Source organism: Mercenaria mercenaria, chromosome 1, assembly GCF_021730395.1.
Source record: "Mercenaria mercenaria strain notata chromosome 1, MADL_Memer_1, whole genome shotgun sequence".
NCBI lineage: Eukaryota > Metazoa > Mollusca > Bivalvia > Venerida > Veneridae > Mercenaria > Mercenaria mercenaria.
Genome location: NC_069361.1, coordinates 13,502,375 through 13,526,041, shown reverse-complemented (window position 1 = coordinate 13,526,041; position 23,667 = coordinate 13,502,375). Strand labels below are relative to the sequence as shown.

Genomic DNA, 23,667 nt, shown 5'->3' with positions numbered 1-23,667 from the left:
AGATCCCCTCTGTTTAGTTCTGTCCATTGTTTTCTCGTTTAGGACAAAGCCATTATTTTATCTAGGGACCATTCGCCGCTTTTCATGGAATTGCACTCTGTACATCATTGAAGGTTTCATGTGCACCGCCGTATGAATACATCAGTGGTAAATTATATTCTGCTTGGTATAACATGTGTAAATGTTGAGTTCTGCTCAACCCGGGGCTAGAGGTCGCGGACGGAAACTTGTATTTCCACTACTTTCCGTGAATAAGCTCAATCAAACCGAGCCTGCAACATTTCATTTAAGTCGTATTGGGCAACCTGTTGTTTTCCACTTTTTTTATTTTCTTTATGTTATTTTCTATTTGGAAGAAAACACAAAAAAATCAAACAGAGAACCCAAACATTTGCGCAACTATGCTTGGTACTAATCACTCGTATTTAATTATTATTACCTCCTTTTGCCTATCTCGGTTGTGCAAACAAGTTATATTGAAAATTGATGTATAACGTGTATAACGTACTTTTTGTTTCAAGTAGTTGAAATATTCTAATATTTATCAAATGCAAATATAAAACTAGAAATTATTTGGAAATTTAAAGAAACAGTCCACTTCTAATACTTTCGTATTAAAGGGAGCTAATTACAAAATTTCAAGAAAAGTGATAAAACATTTCCGTTAGGGATCTCACTCTATTTAATTGGTCATTTTATTCCTTAAATAAAACTAACAGAATATATGAAAACTGAAAAAGGTCATAAAATGTTGCCCAAATGTGACAGACCACTATTACGGGGGCATTCATACTCTGAGCTAACGGGCCGAAAATATATACAACTGTACTTCATACCAAACATTGCTGCGACATTTTGTAGAAATCCCAACATCCGACACGGAGGAGATGGGCTTACAACATGTTTGACTCTCAGCTGGAATCTCTCTTTAGAGATTAAGTATACGAAATTTATAGGTTATAACTCGATGTAAAGTGACATAAATATATATTTCCCCAGGTCAGAGGCTACATAATTATAACAAACCTATTAACTTATTATTAGAGGCAATAACACTGGTGGAAATCGATGGAATCGAGCGAATATCAGTGCCCGCCCGTGATGGAATAATGCATGGGAAGGCACCTGTGGTCTTCCTCCACCATTAAAGCTGGAAAGCCGCCATATGACCTATGATTGTGTCGGTGCGACGTTAAACTCAACGAAACAAACAATATTCGACAACAAACAATATTCGACAACTGACCCCTTTTTATAAATTATATGTAGTACCTCTACATTGAAGGTAGTAATATCCTCGTGATAACGCTTTGTTCGAGGTGAAAATTGAAATGGTAATTCAGTTACTTCTGCATGTTTGATTAACCGGAAGTAATTGCGTAACGAAATTTATCTGGGTAACGATATATAGAACCTGCAGGTAGATACTCCGGCTCTTCGGGGTAACTGTTTACTATGCCCAGTTACCCGAAAGTTGGATATTTCAATCAGCACCTACAACCAGTGAGATACTTTTTCTTGCATACCGTATTAAGACAATAATAGAAGAAATGAAAAAAAACAAATGATTCTTTGCAGAATTATTTTCCGGGAAACGCGTATTTAAACGGAACTTGGGAAAAATTGGTATGTTACCAAGAATATATATTAAAAGTGAACATCAAAGTAAGAGTTCCAGTTTTATTTCATTACTGTAGCTTAAGTTTTGCTCGTATAAATTTTTTTTAATCGAGAACTATACTATAAGGAAAAACGCAAATATAAAGGTATTTGATTTCTATCCTGTTTTATAACAAAAGTATAAAAAAACAACAACAAAAATCTTACACAAGATTCTACTCGTTATGATGTGATTTATTGCACAAGAGTAATCTTACAATAATGATCATAATAATTCGTTACTAGTCGTAGATGCAGATGGGGACATCCAACTCTTCAAGTGACTGTTTAACGGTAACGTAGCTCTGCATCTGCAACCAATAAAACCACGTTACCGCCAAAACAATGTAGTTCATTAGTCGTCATTATAACAGTTCGAGAGTTGTCAAGCATATAGGATTCCAGATGGATTTTGCAGGCACGGGTAAAATCATCGGAAACGCCAGTCCAATGTGCAAGAAGAGTTTTACAGCACTGGTGCAAACACCAGAAACCATGGGAACTCTAGTCCGGTATGCAAGAAAATTGTATTCCATTAACATTGACAAGAAACATAGGCCTGCAAATGGTAAAAGTGAAATCTACATGTGAACATCCTCTGATACAGAATCATTGTTTGATGAAACCCAGCATGGCATTTTCCGGCTCAACCACTGATCAACTAAATCTTGTGACTCCTGTCAATACTGAAAAAGTATGGAATTAGATGTGTTACATTTTGTAGCAACTGAGATTAAGCAATTGAAATTAAAAATCAAAATGAATCTTCATCTTTACATAACCGTTTGGAAAATCCTTTTGCCTTCCTGTATCCTTTAATAATTCCACACGACATATTAATAGATATGACCTAAGTTCGGCATAGTGGTACTATAAAGCTTACCATAACTGAGTCAGTTTTTAGGTATCTTACATACAGCTAACCTTGTTGAGCTAATTGTTTATAACATACAAAAAAAAATATAAAAAAATATTTTACATCTTTTATGCGAATGACCATACACGATTATCATAAAAGATAAGAATGCCAGTAGGAAAACGTCACTAGGAGCCAACCTATGAGAAATTTGAAGAGACGGAAACGTAAACTATGTCAAAGTGTGGCGAATGAATGAATAGGCATTTGTTAATAAATTATAATTCACAATGCGTCAAATAATTCGATGTAGCTTGTTGGGGCACGTTTTAGATATGATGTGGATATATAAACAAGACAATTTTCTTGCGGTCATAGTTTTAAGCTGATCTTTAAATTTCTTTAACAACTAAAGACAGAATTGTGAGGCGAAATCAAAATGAATAAAGGTAAATAAATATGCATTGTTTCATGTTTACAGATGAGGATTAGGAATACGCAATGTTTACGGATTAAAATTAAAGATGTTTATAAATTACGCAATATTTGGGGATTAGAGTTACGCAATGTTTACGATTACGTAAGGCTACACAGCTCCGGCTCCGGCTCCAACTCCCTCTTCATGCTCCAGCTCTTTCAAAATCAGTACCCTCTACATTTTCCATACTACTGATATACATGAACGTCAGCTTGAAAGCACCAGCTATGTGCTCCTTTGTTTTGTTGTGGGCTGTTTTTGAGTCCTTTTCCTTTAGTGAGTCAAGCGCCCTTATGATTGGCACTAGAACCATGTTGAGCTTTGATGTCTGCTGCTGGCTCATGACATCTCTCACTTTGATGTATCGTGGCAACTGCCGCCAAAGGTTCGGATCAATTGTTGTAATCTGTAGATTTTCGATATTTTCATAACGCAAGTACTTCTCTTCAAGCTGTTTTAGTTTTTCGCCGTTAAAGTATGACCGAAGTCCTTCGTTGGCAACTCTTGCAAATTTTCCGATCTCTTTTCCGACGTATCTGATTTCTTTTCGAAGAATTGACCTAATACATTGAAGAGATCATCTTCATTTTCACATTCATCTTCACTTTCGGTGTCATCATCGCTTTCCAGAAAACACTAAACTGAATTATTAGTATCTGTTCTACAAGAATCCGACGCCTGGTCCTTTCCATCAGATATATCATCACTCTCATATTATTATTTTTTGCATCTGAAGACCCTTCTTCCTCATTTGTGTTTTTCCTTTTCAGCCTTTGGAGTTCAGTTTGCAAACCGAGCATTGTTTTTCCCTTTGAACCATATTTTCACTTTCCTGTGACATATAAGCCGCCTGAGTCATTAAGCTTAGGAGCAGTTTCTCCCCTTTGTGCATAAAATCTTTCATTCTCTTTTCCCTCGTGGGAATTTTCTCCCAAAGATTCTGCATTTTTGCCCTGGTCACCAGCTGTGTTCTCCTCAGCCATTTGGCTTATGTTTAATGAGTCAGTTTGTCCAATTAGCCTGTAAAGACAATAGTGTACTGATAAGTAACCTGATAATGACCGGTGTTATTGATAAGAGACAAGTGCTAAATAAACATATGCTTGAAAAGTTTATAAGCTATACCAGGTTTCTCATCCTGGGAACTTTACAAAGATAATATTCTGGCTAAAATATTGACTCATGTAAAGACCATATTATTGTAATATTTCATACAGTTTAGAGCGTCACATCCTTATAGGATTACCATTTCGGCTAAAACAAAATATACATGATTAATACTTGCATTACATGCAACTGACTCAATCAAACCAAGTCTTCAATTTTCACTGTTTGACTTGATCTCGGTACTGCTGAGAGACTTACTTTCCAGATTTTATTTACTTCACAACAGCGGGTGTTAAGTGCTGGATGGCGGCCATAAAAAGTCGCCCCGACTTCATCTCAGTGTTGCTATATTTTCTGGTCCTTCGGGATCATTGATTTCAACTCATTTAGATTTGAAGCTTGAATACTGCTTAAGCCGATGCTAAGGGGCGTGGGCAGTGTTGCATTTTCCATTACTGCTCATGAACAGACTCAATCAAACCGAGTCTGCAATTTTCACTGTTTGCCTTGGTCTCGGTGCTTCCGACGGATTTACTTTCCAGATTTTAATCTATATGCTGACCAAATTTGCATTTTCCGATTTTTGCAGTATAAACCTAAATTGCTGTTATATAACCTCATTCAGTCAGTTGACATGTAGGCAGTCGCCATGTCGGCATTGTCCTTTTTGGACAACCCTGTCGGGATGTAAGCACAGTTCGCCATGTCGGCAATGTCCATTTTTGGACAACTCTGTCGGGATTAAGCACAGTTTTGCTAGCATGTCGCTTAAATATGTATAAGTGATTCTTGTCATAGCCATTTCGGCAATTTTGATATTTTCCGACATTATCTGTCGGTGCAATGTCGGCATTTTCCAACTTAAACTATTTAAGTTCATCTTGCATCATGCAAAAACCCCCTTTGTAAGCAATATTATGAATGATTGTCTGATACAAAAAATATCTTACCTCTATATTCCTATTCCGAATTGAATTTTTAATTTTAAATTTTTATGTACAAGTTGGTTTTTAAAAGGTAATTATTATTGTTTTGTTTTAATACTCTAATTATGATTGCACTTCCTTAGTTTAAACAGAATTTTATTGATATAATTACAATTGTTACTGTAAATTGTTAAATGTACAAACATAGATTGAGTAGGAAGCTATAAGCTTTTTTTAGAAACTCTCTCCGTTGGCACTTCCTTGCTGTTCTCCCTCGCAATTGACTGGCAGTTTCTGCTTCACCACGCTATCTCTGTTGTGAGGCACCTCAAGGGGCATTCGATTAACGAAATCAACTATCAGTGATGGAAAGGGCACATAACAAATCACAAAAACTTACATCTTCCAGGTGCAGAGGTATAGTGGAAGAACAACTATTAAGTTCCCGTTTAGTAAAGTTATTGCGTTTTGTACATTATTTTTTAAGTGATAACTTAAGTCAAAGCGTTATAAGATCAATTTTCTTTACTTTTTCTTTTCATGGACATTAAGGGTTACAAAGTGGCAATTTTGACTATTTTAAAAATTATGTTTTGTAATTTGAGGGAAAACGTGAACAGACTCGCTCTGGCCTATATTTAGATACGTGTTTAAGGAGTGCATAGATGAGGACATTCTCATCCATCAGATGTTCGTCAAAATCCCGAGACGAACCTCTGATTTATTTCTGTCGTTTATTACTACCGGGAGAAGTTTCAGCCAATCAATGTTCGTCACTATTTGGCACGCCGAATTGAAATTTCAAACAATATGTAAGCAAGGTAGTTGCTAACGATGGATAAAGGCGATATTCCATGATTGCGATTAATAAAGATTTATTTCTGTTATTCGATGTTAAGAAATGTACCTGAAGAAATAAAAATTTTCCTCGTAAGTCAGCATCGATATGAAAGGACGCGGTCATGCTTTTCACGGACGATTTTGATTGGTTTGCTACATTTTGTCGCGAAACGACGCTGATTGGCTGAAACGTTTTACCTGTAATGTAACCACACCAAAAATATCGGCGAAATGTGCCAGAGGTTCATCCGGGGACCCAAGGTAGACCTCTGGTATGCGAGAATGAGATGAGAAGGAACGGAGCAAGTTGATTAGTTGGTTATTTATGCTTTGATATTATTTCGTTTGTACATGCTGATCTGCTGGATACTTTTATGTCTTCTGCTCGGAACGACGATTCAGTTGATAGGATTATATTTGTTCAGTTTTATATTTTTACAGTCAACAGGATATATTAGTAATTGCATAACTGGCTGGTTTAATTTCATGTGTCATGCAAGAGGGCTCTTTTTTATATAAACAACTACTTCACAGAGTTTATCAAAATTATTTTTAGTGTTTACAATATGTTCATCAGATAGAAACAACAATACTGAGAGGCAACACAAAATAAAAACATGTTCCTTACATTTTACAACATGTAAACTGATTCTGTTTAAAGAAACGTTGTGTTAGGGTTTCCCTATGGCTATTATCACTCTGGGTACATTTTATCTTGTTTCTTTCTCATCGGTACTTAGTAATTTGGTTTTCTTAGTGTTAGAAGACACCAGTTTAATATGCATTTACTTAGCTATTCCTCTCTCGTTTTAATTTTTTAAATGTATTCCAAAAATTATTTACTTTGATGACAATGTATATATTATGTTAATAATATCTAACCTAAAAGGTACTAGAAGGAATATTAGGAATCATATTTCGGCGGCGGCCATTTCGAAAAGTGCTTTTTACTGTTTTTAATGATTAAAACCAATTTGTCGAAATGAAGTTAACTACTTCCGTGTATAAAGCCATATATCTGAGTTTGCTGGCGGTCAATTTGAAATGTGCTAAAAAAACAATATTGTTACTTGTGACCTCGAGGGACCGTTTCTAGCAGTAATTCGCTTACAGCAGTACATTACCTATAACCATATTGATGATCTCTATGTCTTACGTAGGAGATACTATGTCATGCGTAGGAGATACAAAGTCCTACGTAAGACAGATTTGAATCTCTCTGCTGGCACCAGGACGCTGCCATGTAATATAATGTCAAAACCCATTGGTCGTTATACGGTACAAATCATAACAGAAACATGTCAAAGTCTTAAGGCTTAGAATTCCGCTTTGAGAAACAAAAATCAAACACCACCAAATCATAGAAAGAAAGAGTTGTTTGACATGAAAATTGAACAGCATGTAAAACATGTATATTACTTTACGAAACAAGTGTCAGTATACTGATATAAACAGTGAATTCCGGAAAAGGACTGCCTAAAGGGGCCCCACTTCCGGACAGTCAAACGCCTTTACAAACTCACCATTTTCAAAGAACAGTTACACATGTTCGTTTTGATGCATTTGCAATAGCATGCGAGAGGTGAAATTTCGCATAAGGTGGATCACAGATTTTAGTAATTGTTTATCTTTATTTCTTTACAAATGGCATTCATTTTCAAAGGGAAACAACTTTTTCCGAATATTTTAAGTACAAATAGCATTATTTTCAAAGGGAGACAACTTTTTCCGAATATTTTAAGTATCCGTCGAGAATACGTTGTAAACATGTATAACATTTCTTTGAAAATGGTGAGTTTTTAAAGGCGTTTGACTGTCGTGCAAAAGATTAATATGTACACGGTATACAAGATGCATACTTTGTTACTGTATAAGGAATATAGGTCAACAACTTCTGTAAATATTTTAACTTCGATGAGAGATACTTCCTCAGTACTATTGCATGATGGTATGAAGAGAAGTAACAATGTCAATATTTACATTCCTTAAATAGTTCACGTGATTTAGTACACGCTACATTCTGCGTATAATTAAGAAAACAGTTGCAAAATATCATTTTAGCAAAGATTTGTTGTTCAAGGTGGAAGAAAATTTAAAATAGTAAGGAGCTATTTTAAAATGAAGATGCTGTTAATACCATTTCTCGTTACAAGTAAGTTTATATAATGTTTATTTCTGGTCTGTTTACAGATTTAAAACATGATAATAAGCGTTCGGTGGGCATGTGGTATCACATTCATGTTTCCCGCTGAATTACTCGAGTTTATATGAAACGTTGCTTAAAGTTGAACAGGAAAATGTCGATGTTACTAAAACACAATGCACAGTGTTCGTTAGTATTCTGTTTAGAGCAATATTAAATGAGATTCCGGCTTTTTCGGACGTTGATACCAATACCAGTGCTTGGACTGCATATGAGGTCAATAGATTTAATTTCAGTAAAGCTATTACAAAAAAGACGAACAGATTCAACTCAATCAAACTTGGCCTAAAGGTATCATATTTTGAGTGCACATGAGTCGAGTGGCGTTGATGTCACTATAACTCAATATAGTAAAAGACCAACAGGGTCAGTCCGCCCAATAACTCAAGATAGAAAATGTGAATCGTCTTAAACGTTACGCTTTAAGAAGATTATATGAGTACCAAATGCGGTCAGTTTGGTCGAGTATATTTCCTTTGATTGAGCTAAGCATTTCAAAATCGTAATAATAATCTATTTAGTGATTATAATCATTAGTGTATGTCAAAAGTTATTTTTCACCAAAGTAATAAACTATGTTAGCGCGTGGCAAACAGAACGTATCGAACTGAAAGCAGTCATCGTCTGTCTGCAAAACTATATACTAGGTACTTCACAGGAAGTAATGGCGTAATGTCATTTATCCGGATAACAGAGGAAAAAGCCGGAATCGAAAATCAGTCTACGGAATTCCTGTATGAATTTATAAAAATGACAATGCCACTATCATTCTACAGATTAAATAGAACAATAAAAATGTTGAAATGTGATTGTCTTAATCAGCTTGCAATGTTCGGATTTCTTTCATCATGGCCAAATATCTCAAAACTAAGCGCACGGATATTTATATTTTATTTGACGATATGATGGATAATCTACTTCACGATTATGAGAGCTTTCATTAAAATCTACATCGTAGACTTTTTTCTGTTGGAGAAAATGTCATCAACTTTGCTATTTTCCAAGATTGAGATCCTAATTTTACAAATCAGTCTAGCAAAAAATTCAGCCACACGACCCTTAATTTCTTAGAATGTCCTGAAATTTTTAAAAATCGAGGTTTAATTAAATTCTACGTTGTAGATTTTTATTCCGAACCTGCAGATATACCTTGGTTTTCCACTTTTTCTATATGAATGTTTAAGGACACTGAACTAGTTATAATATATCTAAATATCACCATTTGTACGTGACTATCAGTGTTATTGACTATATTTAATGCTGAACGATTTAATATATCAAGTAGCTGAAGAGTAGAGACAAGATACGTGACTCTCTTCGGTTAACAAACCGAATATTTATATATGGTATATACAACACATGCATTAAAATGCAAATAGTAGATTCCTGCAACGTTATTGTGACTTTTTTGCGCAAAGTGTTCGGAAAGTTCACTATTCATGTTTTGAAATTTCGTTTGTTAAAGAGTGTTTTTTTTTCGAGTTATTTTCCTTTAAGTTGCACTTAAGTAAATAAAAATAAATAACGCGACACAATCGAAAAAACACACGAAATTTCAGCATTTATACATATACTCTGACAGTTATAAATCAAATTAAATCACATGTTTGCCTTGTTAAATACTTTCTCATCTAAACTAGATTTTTATTTATTTATCATTCCAGCACTGATGTCAAGCGCTGCAGCTGTTGACAGATGTGGGGACAGATGTACATGTAAGTAAATATAGTGACTGTGTGAGTTTGCCGCCTTTTTTGCAGTTCGTACCCTTAGGATATTGGTTTATTAATAAAACCCGGCCCAGGCCGGACCGGCCCAAACAACCCAAACAACAGCCGATTCCGATTGTACGGAAACCGCCGGAAACTTACGGATGGAAGGCTAATATAATTACGGATGGCTATAGTGTCGTCTTTAGAAAAAAACGTATTTAGATCTACAAAAAAAATTCTGACGTTAAGATTTTCAAAATATTTTGCAGCATTATTCACAAACAAAAATGCTTCAAAATGGAAAGAAAAAAGGGTCACCGTACATCTAAGAGATTTATTAAGAAATAAACTTAAAAAGTGGTGAATTTTGATATTTTTTGTTATTTTTGTTTTAATTATATTTTCTAGATAACATAACGTGCTATCTTGAAAACTTTTATTTTATTTATAGCTTATCATTATATGTATCAGTCAGAAAAATATCAAAACCAAACCTGATCTACTTTAATAGATATTTGAAATTACCTACCCCTACCCCTACCCCATTGTAAATCTTACGTCAATTTTAGGCAATGTGTGTGTGCGTTCGGGTTTAACGTCTTTTTCAACAATTTTTCAGTCATATAAACGACGGTGTCTACTTGTAGCAGTGAGCACAATGCCCAACTTTATAGTGCTGCCTCACTGGAATATCACGCCGTAGACACGTGGCATGATACCCCACCCAGTCACATTATACTGACACCGGGCTGACCAGTCCTAGCACTATCCCCTTAATGCTGAGTGCCAAGCGAGGAAGCTGCTAGTACCATTTTTTTACGTCTTTGGTATGACGCGGCCGGGGATCGAAACCACGACCTCCCGCACTCGAAGCGGACGCTCTACCACTAGGCTACCAAGGCGGTTTCAATTTTAGGCAAATGCCAGCCAAAAATAAGGGTGAAAAAAAATTTCCGCAAAAAGCCTAATATATTTGGTTAAATGGTACATTATTAGCCATATTTTAATTATCTAGCATTAATTTTTGGCAAAACTTTTGTTAGAAAGCAGTATTCGAAGAAACATTTTTAAAAATGGCGGATATCCTGAAATAAAACGCTCATACATCCTTAAAAAAAATTTAAAAGTGTATGACAATTTTAGTTTTAGCTCAAAAAAAATAAAAAAGGATGAGTTGTTGTCATGATTTGATCTGCGTTGGCGTTTGCCTCGGCGATGGCGTTGCCTGGTTAAGTTTTGTGTTTAGGTCAGCATTTCTCCTAAACTATTAAAACTATTGCTTCAAAACTTGCAACACTTGTTCATCACCAAAAGCTGACAGCAAGAAACATAACGCCATCCTGCTTTTGTGCAAGAATTATGGCTCCTTTTGGACTTAGAAAATATCAGATGTCTTGGTTATGGTTTATGTTTTACATTTTGCATAAACAGATTTGATTGGTAGCAAGGCCCAGTGAAAGGTTACAGTGATTTCAAGTCAGGAACACTGACCATTCGACCACGAAAAAAAAACAACAACAAGAAATCCTACGAAAGTAATACTGAAACATATGAATTATGAATACTTAGCTGTCTTTTTCGGCATAAGAAACATGTGTCATACAATTTTTAAGCAGGTCAAATAGGTGATCTTAATAAGTACCAGTGAAATAAGAAATATTACCTATTGGCGTGAATATAAAGCTATGAATATAAATATTATATAAATATTGCATTCCTGAGAGGGTGAAATGAAAACTGTTCATCACGAGATATAAGAATATCGACCGAGGCGCCAGCCGAGGTCTATATACATATTTCGAGGGGTGAACATTTTTCATATCACCCTCTCAGGAATGCAATCTTTATTTTATTATACCGAAAGATTTTAAGGGTCAAAACATTTACTGGAAAATCAACATAATTTATTTAATATCAAAAAGTAATTGCTAACCAAATAATGAAGACAGAATTAAAGAGTATTTACTTGTTATGGCGGCTTTGCTGTGTAATAAGATTTTTATGATAGATTTAGTCGAGACGTTTACATATCGCTGACCCCTACAGTATATTTATTCTAATATTTCAACATTGCGTCAATCAGTAACATTCGGAAAACGGTGATAACTTTCTTTTTTCTAAACGAAACATATGAGTGTGAGCACTCATTTTCTTAGTTAGATCATTTCTTTCCAATCTTATGGTGGTAGCTTCGATTCAATATTAGATGAAAAGTTGTTTTCGAAATATTTTGCACGTAGCATTAAAAAGAAAATTCGGCCGGATTCGCATACGCAAGAGAAAAGGATGATTTAATCCTAAAGTATAATTATATAAGCGCCTCGTCTGAAAAATTATCGATTCAGTCTTTAAATCAATGCGTAAGTATCAATCTCTCAACGGGTGATATGAAAAAATAATATCACATGCGCAGAAAAACAAAATAACGCTGTTGCGCATATGATATGAAATTATGGATCATATCTCCTGCGCAGAAATTCAAAAAAAAACGATTTTGCGCATGAGTTATAAAATCTTTGGGGAATATGATATAATATTCAAGTTAAACTAATGGGAAATTTGCATTGGACATTTATGTGAGGTATAATAAAAACAAATGACCTTATCTTCTAAATCTATAAGTGACAGAGTGTAAGATGATATCGACACGATATCATTCGTAATTGTATTAGCCTTCCGTCCGTATGTTTCCGGCGGTTTCCGTACAATATGAATCGGCTATTTCCGTTGTTTGGGCAGGGCCGGGCCGGGTTTTATTAATAACCGGATATTGTGTCAGTCATAGGAATCGCATCCACTTGGATCGTGAATGAATAACATTAATTATTGCTGGTATATATGTTTAGTTATAAGACAAAGCATTGACGATAGTAAAGTAATGCTAGGTTAATATAATCAGTGCATCAAGATTGGACGATATAGACATTTTCTTCTTTAACATGATGCATCTTTCTTCTTCATTTTGATATTGAGCATAGTATATTTAAGAATTAACCCTTACCGTGCTAAATTTCTATAATGAACTTGTCCATCTTTCAGTTTTGGACAGTACCATTAACTGTTAAAAGGGGTGTATACAAAAATAATATGGACTGAATGGCGAACTGTGCATATCATGATCAGATTGCACGGATGTTCAGGCTGATCATGATCTACACTGGTCGCAAAGGCAGAATCAATCGTGTCCAGCAGTATACGGGTTAAGAACTTAACACTATCTTAAATTAACGGAACTCGACGTTGAACATAAAAACTAAGTAAAAACTTATATGAGCTGTGGTGACAGGTATTTGACCGATGGAGACTTATACATATCTAACAACTCGACTGGAGTTCGTTTCTAGTTACAGATTAATAAAGCAAAATGTATCGTTAAATCATTCTCATGTTGCTCATTTCTAACAAATGTATCTTTTATTAACTTATATACTCGACTGTCTATATAATATGTATATGTAGCAAAATGTTTATGTTATTCACCATGTGCAGTACTATTTTTATTTTTAAGCTACTCAAGTATGTACAGATGATGGAATATGTTTCGTCCTTACATGTAAAACAACAAGACGTGTCTGTCGACATTTCGCTCGACTAATTGAAGAATTTTGATGCAAGTTTGGCATTAAAATATTCAGTAATTTCTAAGTAAAAAAAGCGCAATAACTGCACCAACATCCTTATCCTAGTTATGTAGTCTTGCCTACATATGGAGATTATGATCGTAAACAAGTCGTCAATATCAAAGCCATATGTCAAACAGTTTAGACATAGTATGAACTGAAACTGATTTCCAAGTCCAAAAAGAGTTCATAGAACACGAAATAACCCCCTTTATGTATTCAGTAATTGCACAAGGAACATAAAATTATTTGGTCACAGTACACAAAAGTTCTACTGTTCTGGATCAATGTGACCTTGAAATTTGACTATTGACCTCAAAATCAATAGGGGTCATCTGCTGGTCATGATCAACCACCCTATTAAGTTTCGTGATCCTAGGCCCAAACATTCTCAAGATATCGTCCAGAAATGGTTTAACTGTTCTGGGTCAATGTGACATTGACCTTTGACCTACTGACCTCAAATTCACTAGGGGTCATCTGCTGGTCATGACCAACCTTCATATCAACATTCATGATCCTAGGCCTAAGCGTTCTTGAGTTCTCATCCGGAAACCGTTTAACTCTTCAGGGTCAGTGTGACCTTGACCTTTGACATACTGATTTCAAAATCAATAAGGGTCATCTGCTGGTCATGACCAACCTTCCTATCAACTTTCCTGATCCTAGGCCTAAGCGTTCTTGAGTTATCAACCGGAAACGGATTTGTCTACATACCGACCGACCAACCGACATCTGCAAAACAATATACCCCTCCTTCTCCGAAGCGGGCATTAAAAGACCAAAAGTCAGCTAAATATCGTTGCCATAGTTGCATACCCTTGATTATTAACAAGAGACCACTATTTCAAAGCCAGTTATCAAATAGTTTTGACAAAACGTAGACTTGTCCGAAAACTGAATCCATTTCCATGTCAAAATAGGGTCATAATTCAGCCAAAATACTTGACAGAGGTATGTTTACACAAAATATGAACTGGTATTAAAATCTGTGTAAAAATTTGTAGGCTTAAAGGGGTTATAGTTCAGACAATATAAATCCTTAATGGAGTTATGTACTCTTGTCTGAAACTGGACATGGTGGTGTTACACAAGAGTTGAATGTTTCAAAGGTATATGTCAAAAGCTTTTGACAGAATGTGCACTAGTACGAAAACCTTAACCGTGGTGAGTAGGATAGCTCTCCTTATTCTTCGAATAGTCGAGATGAAAATACCAGGTATATTTCGCTCAAATATTTCGATAATTCACTGAAAAACATATGCTGGGTAATTCTAAGTATTAATTAAAAATAGTTTTCTCTGAACGCCTGCATCTCTGTTCACTCGGTGAAATATAGTTTCTTTGATCTTAAACTGAAACAGATGCTCTTTAATAACTCAATATAACTTTATAAGTTTGAAAGAATGTCTAAAATCATAGATCTACATTCTGTTGCGATACAAAACACTGTTGTTTTTTCTTTCGAGCCTTCCTCCTTTAGATTTAGAAAGGAAATAATGAATTGTTGTGCAGTAAAAAGAGTCAATAATCAAGCAGGTCGACATGTTCATCTAAAAACGCAACAATTTGCGGTGTGTTTATGTGCGTGTAGGTTTAGGTTTGTTAGAAAGATTAATATACACCAAAATAAACATGTCTGATTTAAGAACTAAACAAAATATATGCTGAAAACGGAATATTTGAGGCCTTGTGCATATATAATACTTCGTATCTTAATAGCAGGTACATGGCCTTCCTCGTACTACTGCCAAAAGGGGTACAAGTGCTGCGGTTTTAATGGTTGTATGCCAGCAGGTGCTGTATGCTGTGGGAGCATTTTCCATTGTCCGAGTGGCCATACTTGCTGCGGGACGATGTATTGTTGCGCAGCGGAAACTTTCTGTGATGGAAATGGAAATAGTATTTTAGATCTTCCTCCTTATAACCCAAGCAGAACGTCACGTTTATCCAAAAACTCAAGAATTTGCGGTGTGTTTATGTGTGTACTGATTTAGGCTTGTGACAGAGATTGATACACACAAATAATAAACATGTCTGATTCAAGAACTGAACAAAATATATGCTAAAAACGGAATATTTGAGTTTATTCACATGTAATACTTCTTTTCTTAATGTCAGATGAATGGCCTTTTTTCGTACTACTGCCAAAAGGGGTACGACTGCTGCGGCCTTCGGGGCCTTCAGGGGATTTGTATGCCAGCGGGAGCTGTATGCTGTGACAGCATTTCCTATTGTCCGAGTGGCCATACTTGCTGCGGGACAATGTATTGTTGCAAAGCGGGAACCTTCTGTGATGGAAAAGGGCATTGTGTTTTAGATAAGTAGTAGGTGTTTTTCCAGTATATATTATCATTATGAACTTGCACTAAGCACATGTTCAGGCCCATATTCGTAAATTATCTTGATATTAACTAGAAACCAAACGCCGACTTTTTTCTGGAATTGCACTGTGTTTCATTGAAGGTTTCATGTGCACATCCGTATGAATACACCTGAGGGTGTCTCTAAACTTTATTTCGGTGTGTGTAGCATGTGTAAATGCTGAGTTCTGCTCAACCTAAGGCTAGAGGAGGGTGTAGACGGGGCTTGCATTTCCACTACTGTCTATGAACAGGCTCAATCAAATCGAGCCTGCAACCTGTTGTTTCCACTTTTTCTATTCCATTTATAACAGAGTTCCACTTAAGGGGGACGTATCACGTTCATTTCATTACCTCCTATGAACAGACTCAACTCAATAAAAGAAGTCTGATAATTGCGTTTTATGCTTCTAAATGATCATTTAGATTTTATTTAAGGCATAGAGCTACCGTTACCTCTCCCCAGATCTAATATACAAGTCTACTTTCACCTACAACTTACCAGTGATTATTGCAATAGCTGTTAATTGTATGGTAATTAGCACAGCAGACAAGCAGGTAATATAATAGGGATGTTTTGTTTATGATAAGGAAAAACGTATTGAACATGATCATGAAATTAATTCAAGTTAATACAATGATGATAAGCGAACAGTGGAAAATAATAATGAAGAAATAAGTTAAGATATTGATGCTTCAATTAAAAAAACTGTTGCATAATCTTACATTTTGAACATTTTATTTTTTCTGCATAATATTGGAATAGTCATTGGTAAATAATCAAAATTTAGCATTAACAAACTGGAAGAAATGGAGCGTAGCGAGCGACTTCTGTCTCTTAATGCTGAAAATTTCAATTTTTAAGTACCTAAAGCTGGTGAAATAATAAGAATTTACATACTTAAAAAATAATTGTCATATTTGTATTATACTGGTTAAGTTGATTTAACTATATAACTATGAATTAACTATAGTTTAACTTTCGTTAGCAAGCAAAATGATAAAAACTTATAAAAAAATAATTAACGAAAGCTTTTTGCAAAATTTGCAATTTGCATATCTTTTCTAAAAAAATTTCAAAGGTAAGAAAAAGCATAAAAAGAACCAAGTTATTGAACTTCATAGTTGTTTATTTGAGGAAAAAAACTCTTCTATCAAAGTTACAGATGCTAATGTAATTTCAGTGCTGATTGCCTTCCTATTTGATATTGGAATGTCTTACCCAAGCTCTTACACTGAAATCCCTTTGCCAAGCTCTAGGTCTTTAGGCGGAAATCTATTATACAGATACATTGAATGGACTCGGTAATCCCAAAGGCCTATAAAATAATATAAGATTCATTCACTGGTTATAGGTGCAGATTGAAATATCCGGCTCAAGAGTAACTTTTAGGCGGTAGCGAGGTTCCGCCGAGTTACCGCGTTAACAGTTTCCCGAGAGCCGGTTATTCCCATCAGCAGCTATAGCCCTTTATATAGTAGAATCCTTTTCTTGCATACCATAATGAAAAAATAACAGTAAAAACAAAATCAATGGAATGGCTTTCTTTTCAGCACTGTTTTCTTATAGCGGCGTATTTTAACAAAGCGCGGGATATCAACTTCCGGAAGTTTAAGTTTAATTTAAGTTTAATCATATTTTATTGCTTATTAATATTTACATTTGTAATAACAAACATCAAAAATGTACATGTTCAGCCAAGAAAATAAGCAAAATGGGTCTAGTCACAAACTTTCGGAAGCAGGAAAGACGTCATGACGTTTGAAATCCGTAAAATGATCCCTTGAAAGCATAGAATGCAACGAAAAAAGAATAATAGCAGACTCGGTTTGATTGAGTCTGTTCATGAGAGGTAATAAAATGTGCAACACCTCTCAAGCCCCCGTGCACCGGCTTATGCACTGGCTTAAGCGGAACTCTATATTACACACATCTCCATAGACTCCATAGAATATAACAACACTAAGAACAAATAACAGCCTTTAGTTCCGGTTTTTGTATCATTTGTGGCTTAACATTATTGATTTTTGATAAAAGTGTTGTGTTTTTTTTTCAATCGAGAAATATACTATCAGGAACGAGGAGGAACTGTCAAAGTTTTTGATTCTTATTTCGATTCATGTAATACATGAATGTAGTTCCTTACAAGAGAGTCACCTTACACCCCCAGGAGTAAAGTAAAGTTGTCTTGCCTACCTAGCAGGAAAGTATACATTTGTCCGAGTACCTGCCAGGGATAGATATTCCTGTCTTTCCCTAGGGAAAAAAACTCGTCTAAAATAGCGTACACTTATGTGACGTCAAATAGTACTGGCACAATTAAGACGTCATAAACTGTAAAATAATGCCAAGAAATACCTATAATTATCTATCTGTCACCACGATCTATGTTGAACATGATAGGCAGGAAAAATGATCTAACATGTCTAACTCTGTAACGCTCGGTTTATCATTCCACACTGTTCCCCGGGGAGTGAAAAAAACATCTTATACAGGCAGGTACGCATGTAAGATTCCTATATTCCAGTATCGGAAAACACTGGAAATCCACGTCTAGTGTGAAAGAAAACGTAACCTTTTTATTTTCATGCATACGCAAATACATTGGAATTAAGAAAAGAAGCAATTATTACAAAAATGAAACTCTAGCCGAACATAGCGACGCCAAAACACAAGGTTCTCCGAATAGAACTTTTGTAAGAATTGTTAATATAGTAATCGCACCAATGCGGTTATGAAAAAACAATCCAGACTAAATCACCAATTTCTTTATTCCCTCGCCCATATAGAGGATCACCAGTTTAGTAACCAAGTTATCGCTGTATAATTTACATTCAAACAGTTCAGCTCGGAAGCAAAATGGAACGAGAACACCTTTTAAAACAACAAGAACATTATATCCAACAAGAACATTATATCCAACAACAAGAGCAAGAACACCTTTTCCAAATAAGACGACGAGGTGGTACTATAATGATTACACAACCACGAGTTCAATCCGAATATCACATACAAGGTAAATTAACTGTTGATGCATGTTTACTTATTTCAGGTCTAGAAATATATACCTACTTATTAATCAAAACTATTGAGATCATATTTGTGGATATCGCATTAGTAACTTATTTGTATGGAGAACTGTCGTAACTTATATAAAATTAAAAAAAAGTGTTACGACAGTTTTCCGTTTAGCTCTCGATTTAAAGTCAAACCAACAAAAACTGCGAAATCTTTGGGATAAAATCGCTAGGAATTTTTAAAACTTCATTGCCACCTAGAAATATTGAATACAGCCTATTTACATATTTTACAGATTGCGCTGTAATGGACAAAGAAATCATGTTACTAAGGAATCCCCGATTTAGTTATACAGTGACTGATTTAGAAAGTGTAAAGAATAGTGTAAATTCTCACATATCTTGTATATTTGATAATAACAGTACGTTACGATAGTGGTATGGTGTAATAATCGGCAGTGTAGTTGTTACTGTGGCAATCATCATCGCAGCTGTCATATGGAATTGCAGAAACTCTGCATCAAATGGTCTGTAAAAAAATACCTGCATATTTTCTTTATTTACTTCTTGTTATTTTGCGGTCTTGATAACGTAATTTTATGAATGTAAATATACCATTTTTATTAAATGTTTACTTTGCTGGATTTTTTTTTTCAATTTCAAAATATTCTTTTTTGATTTAACTAATGTGCTTTGTGTTGATTTTTCAGCGGCAGGTCATTCAGGTACTGGTGGAATGGTGCTGACCGCACTGGCCCAGATCTATGGGCAATCACCTGGAAATAACATGCCTACACAACCACCAAAATAAAATATAGTTTTCGTGGTACCCGGCAAAGATAAATAATAAACCGTTGAACCAAAGAGTGTCATTTATATTTACATAGACATGTACATCCAGCACACGATATGCCGATTTTAAAATAAAGTAATCCATTAATACTTCATTTAAGGTATTAGATCACTAATAGAGAACCTCCTTTTTGAAGAGTATTCAATTCCGACCATAAAATAGAGAAAAGTGGAAACTTCACAGGTCGCTCAACACGACAGAAACGAAAATGTTGCAGGCTCGGTTTGATTGAGTCTGTTCGTGGAAAACCTATTTTTACTGCAGTTCTTAGTGGGGTGTAGGTTCAAGCCCTACTGGGACCAAAATTTTTTTCCTTATTTTTTTTTCTAGTAAGTTTTTACTTCTTTCAAGACTTATTATTGATTTCTTGTACAAAAATGGAAAAATATTAATCTTATAAGCTATTTCTTGGTATTCAAAGTGAATTTACTACTTAAGTTACACATCATTACGAATATTGAGTTACACGCGGTGAAAGTTCTCTATTTTGCTTTCACTCTTATATTATATATTGTGGAAGAAATTTGGGTAGGTTTTACGTCTGCCATAAGGTTATTTTAAAATGGAGTAAGCAAAATGCAAAACAGAAACACAGCATTCGACCTTATTTTTTCAATGTTGAAGTATGAAATTCTGTCTCAATAAATCCGTTTATTTGAGGCACCATAGAAAAAAATGATACTGACATTTTTATTTTGTGTTTATTTTGTGTTTTATGATTGTTTACCAATAGTTTGATGTTTCTTTTATTAAAATTCATGGTAAAATGAGTTCTCTGCAAACGTTTTGGATAGTTGCTATCACTTTGAAATTTGTCTCTACTTGAGCTTGAGGAGATATGGTAAGTTATACAAAATTTATAAAAAAAACAAAAAACGGCACGTTAAAAGTTGTTTAGAAATTGCAAAATAGTGCAAAACACGGTTACCTTTCAGAATATACCAAGCAAAGGCCATTTTGTAAACATTACTATTAGTGATCTAATACCTTAAACAGGATTTAATTCAGTATTTATGTACATATATACAAACAATCACATACAATCTAAGGATTTGAAAACAAGCTTTCAAAGAAAGCTTCCTTGAATTCTATTTCCAAAGATATATACGGTGTAAAATGTATGTTAACTCGTACTTGTATTAACGTAGTGTTTTCATTTAATTTTTTAGCGCAGCCATATTCATCCCGTTTTCATGAACTATATTGTGAAGGTCATTTTTTAATACAACATATTTCTATTCTTACATGGCGAGGAGGAAAAACAAATATTTGGTAAATTAGTGCTTTTACACGAAGATGAATTTGAATTTTTTAGGTAACATCTCTACAGGTCGCGAAAAAGTTAGTGTCCGGAAACGGGAGTTTACTCGTTTTCATCACGAAAAGAAAGGAATCGACGGGCTGAAAATGTCACATGATGAAGCGCTTAGTATATGCAATATATCCGCTCTACATTTTCCTGAGATTTCTCAAAGCTGGATTTTTTTTTTACTTTTTTTTCGCGCTGGTATCGACGCAAATTTGCGGAATTTTCAAACTTATTGTCCCTTGTTTGCGAATAAAATGCAGTTTTCCCCATTCTTTTTCAGTGTGGATAGAGAGAACTTGAAAACAAGGGTAGTCTCTCCAGAAATAGAAAATGGAAACCGCAGTAAAGAGTAAACAATCCGTTTACTACAGTTCAAACTATTAGACGGAAGGTAAAACGGAATGCTACACTTTTTGGTAGAACTAAATCGTTTGTACCAGACCATTGGGGCATTATCTTGTAATTTTTAAGATGGCCATAACTTTTTCATTTCTTTATAGATCCCTTTCATAACCGACCTCAAAGTCAAGTTCTTTCAAGGATAACACTTGCCAAATGTATACATACCTTATTTTCCTGCTACACTGCCTTTATTTCTTATTCAACAAAGAAATGGGTAACCATTTTTATTAGCTCACCTGAACCTTATTCAGGATGAGCTGTTAGTATAAGTGGATGGTCCAACGTCCGTCGTCATGCGTCGTCAGCATTATTACTTATTCTAACACGACCAGCAAATAACCTATATACACATAGGAGAAAATCAATCAACGGTTATTTTGCTTCAAAGTTTCATGTTTTCAAGTTTATTCATAAGAACATGACTCCTAACCGGAGTGTGTGAATACATGTTACACAAATATCATATACAAGACTGAGCAATACATACTTATTACTATGAATGGCTATATCTAACTGGACTTACATTCATACCAAAAATGTTTGGAAGCACAACTCCAGCAATCTGCACCATCCACAAGTACCAGTATGGGGAGAAATAAGAAATATTAAATGGAATGACTACGTGATAATTGCACCAAAGTCCTGTGGATCATCACAGAGCACTAGACTCGCAATCCCAAAACCTTATAAAAGTTAAAATATTGAGACATCTATACAGTACTATATTCAGAGAGATCAAAAATCAAGTGACTTAGCATTTACAGACAAATGTGTAATAAGAAGGAAGACACTATTGCAATTTAGATAGTACAACTTTTAACACGTGTAAATGTTGAGTTCTGCTCAACCCGGGGCTAGAGGGCGTGGACGGTAGCATGCATTTCCACTACCGTCCATAAACAGGCTCAATCAAACCGAGCCTGCAACATTTTCGTTTTTGTTGTGTTGAGCGACCTGTGGAGTTTCCACTTTTTCTATTTTACATAATATTGCTAACCTGAACAATGTACTAACATTTCCTGAATTAAACAGTACTTTCACTTTAGTAGTGTTATGTTTTTTTAATTAAAATCAATCACTTGACATTTACAGACAAATTTGTAATTAAAAGGAAGACACTACTGAAATTCAGATAGTACAGTTTTACAGAATTTGTTAACGCACAGGAGTCTGAAATTCTATCAATAAGACCATAGAAGTCTATCTTTACAAAAAATACCCCCTATATATAAAATAAACACCAGGAATGAAACGTCAAAAACCCAGGGTCCCTTGAAAATACGCACGGAACGCAGGGTGATCGCAATTTAGCGAGCGTGGTGAAGAAATAACACTAAAATACACCTACCACACTCGACAGTATTCAAATCTGATACACTTCACGAGAGTAATCAGACATTTTCTGAGATTTTCCAAGATTTTCAGCTGTCGCCGAAGCCATTCGCTGACGTCACAACAATAACAACAATTACTGCGCCGGGATAAAATTAGAAAGTAGCAATTCCCGTACTGTCTTGCCTTAAAATTATATAACACACATTTTCATATTTCTCTATTCATATAAAAAAGTCATTGTACACCAAGAATCAAATTTTACTACTGAAATTTAGATATTCCACTGCATCGAAAAATGGATTATCCCATGAGTAACCTCCCTTTACGGGTTTTCCCAATCAAATTTTGTAAATTATCTTTTAATTGCAAAAGGAATCTAGGGGATATTATAGACTGATGTAAACATATGAATATTCTAATACTTATTTACTCGATGTACAAATTTTAAAGGATAAAATAAGTATTTTATCTTTATCTCGGCGCTGTAATTGCACACACACAAAGCCAACACACGAGGACAAAACGAACAAACAAAGGAACACACACACATACACGCGCGCACACACAAAGCCTACACAAGAAGACAAAACGAACAAACAAAGGAACACAGTGGGGCACCGCCTTGGAACGGTCAGTGGCAAAAACACCACTGGGTAGCTTAAACCGGTTTATTGTGCGCACCCAACGTCACTCTTACCCCCACCATGTTCAAAAGACACGGGACAGTGTAAATAAAAGTAATCCCCTCCTGGTGAATCTCTAACACACGTAATGGAAACAAAAAGGCATGGCATGTAAAACACAAAAATGCTCGTGTATAAAAATATAAAAAGCAAATCTTTAGAACCAAAAACGTATGTACTCAATGCCTTTTCAGAAGACAGAGCAACAAGAGAAACACCCTTAAGGGCCAGACCAGAGGACAGATATCAAAACAGTTCAGTCATGGTAGGATTTAAGAACTGCTTATCATAGAGTCCTCCCCC

At 35.1% G+C, this 23,667-nt stretch overlaps 2 long non-coding RNA genes across 4 annotated transcripts; both read left to right on the top strand.

Moving 5' to 3' along the window:
• Positions 1-7,763: 7,763 nt before the first annotated feature.
• LOC123544938 (uncharacterized) lies at positions 7,764-18,675 on the top strand. The gene is made up of 4 exons (XR_008370460.1): positions 7,764-8,018; positions 9,734-9,784; positions 13,290-15,728; positions 18,608-18,675. It is a non-coding gene; the product is annotated as an uncharacterized LOC123544938 (long non-coding RNA).
• An 87-nt stretch (positions 18,676-18,762) lies between these two features.
• On the top strand, positions 18,763-22,391 carry LOC128556162 (uncharacterized). Of its 3 annotated transcripts, XR_008370459.1 has the most exons (4): positions 18,767-18,781; positions 19,079-19,309; positions 19,493-19,710; positions 21,225-22,391. It is a non-coding gene; the product is annotated as an uncharacterized LOC128556162 (long non-coding RNA). The 3 variants fall into 3 exon arrangements; XR_008370458.1 differs by having other exon boundaries at positions 18,763-18,781; positions 19,206-19,309; positions 19,493-22,391; XR_008370457.1 differs by having other exon boundaries at positions 19,493-22,391.
• The last annotated feature ends 1,276 nt before the right edge of the window (positions 22,392-23,667 follow it).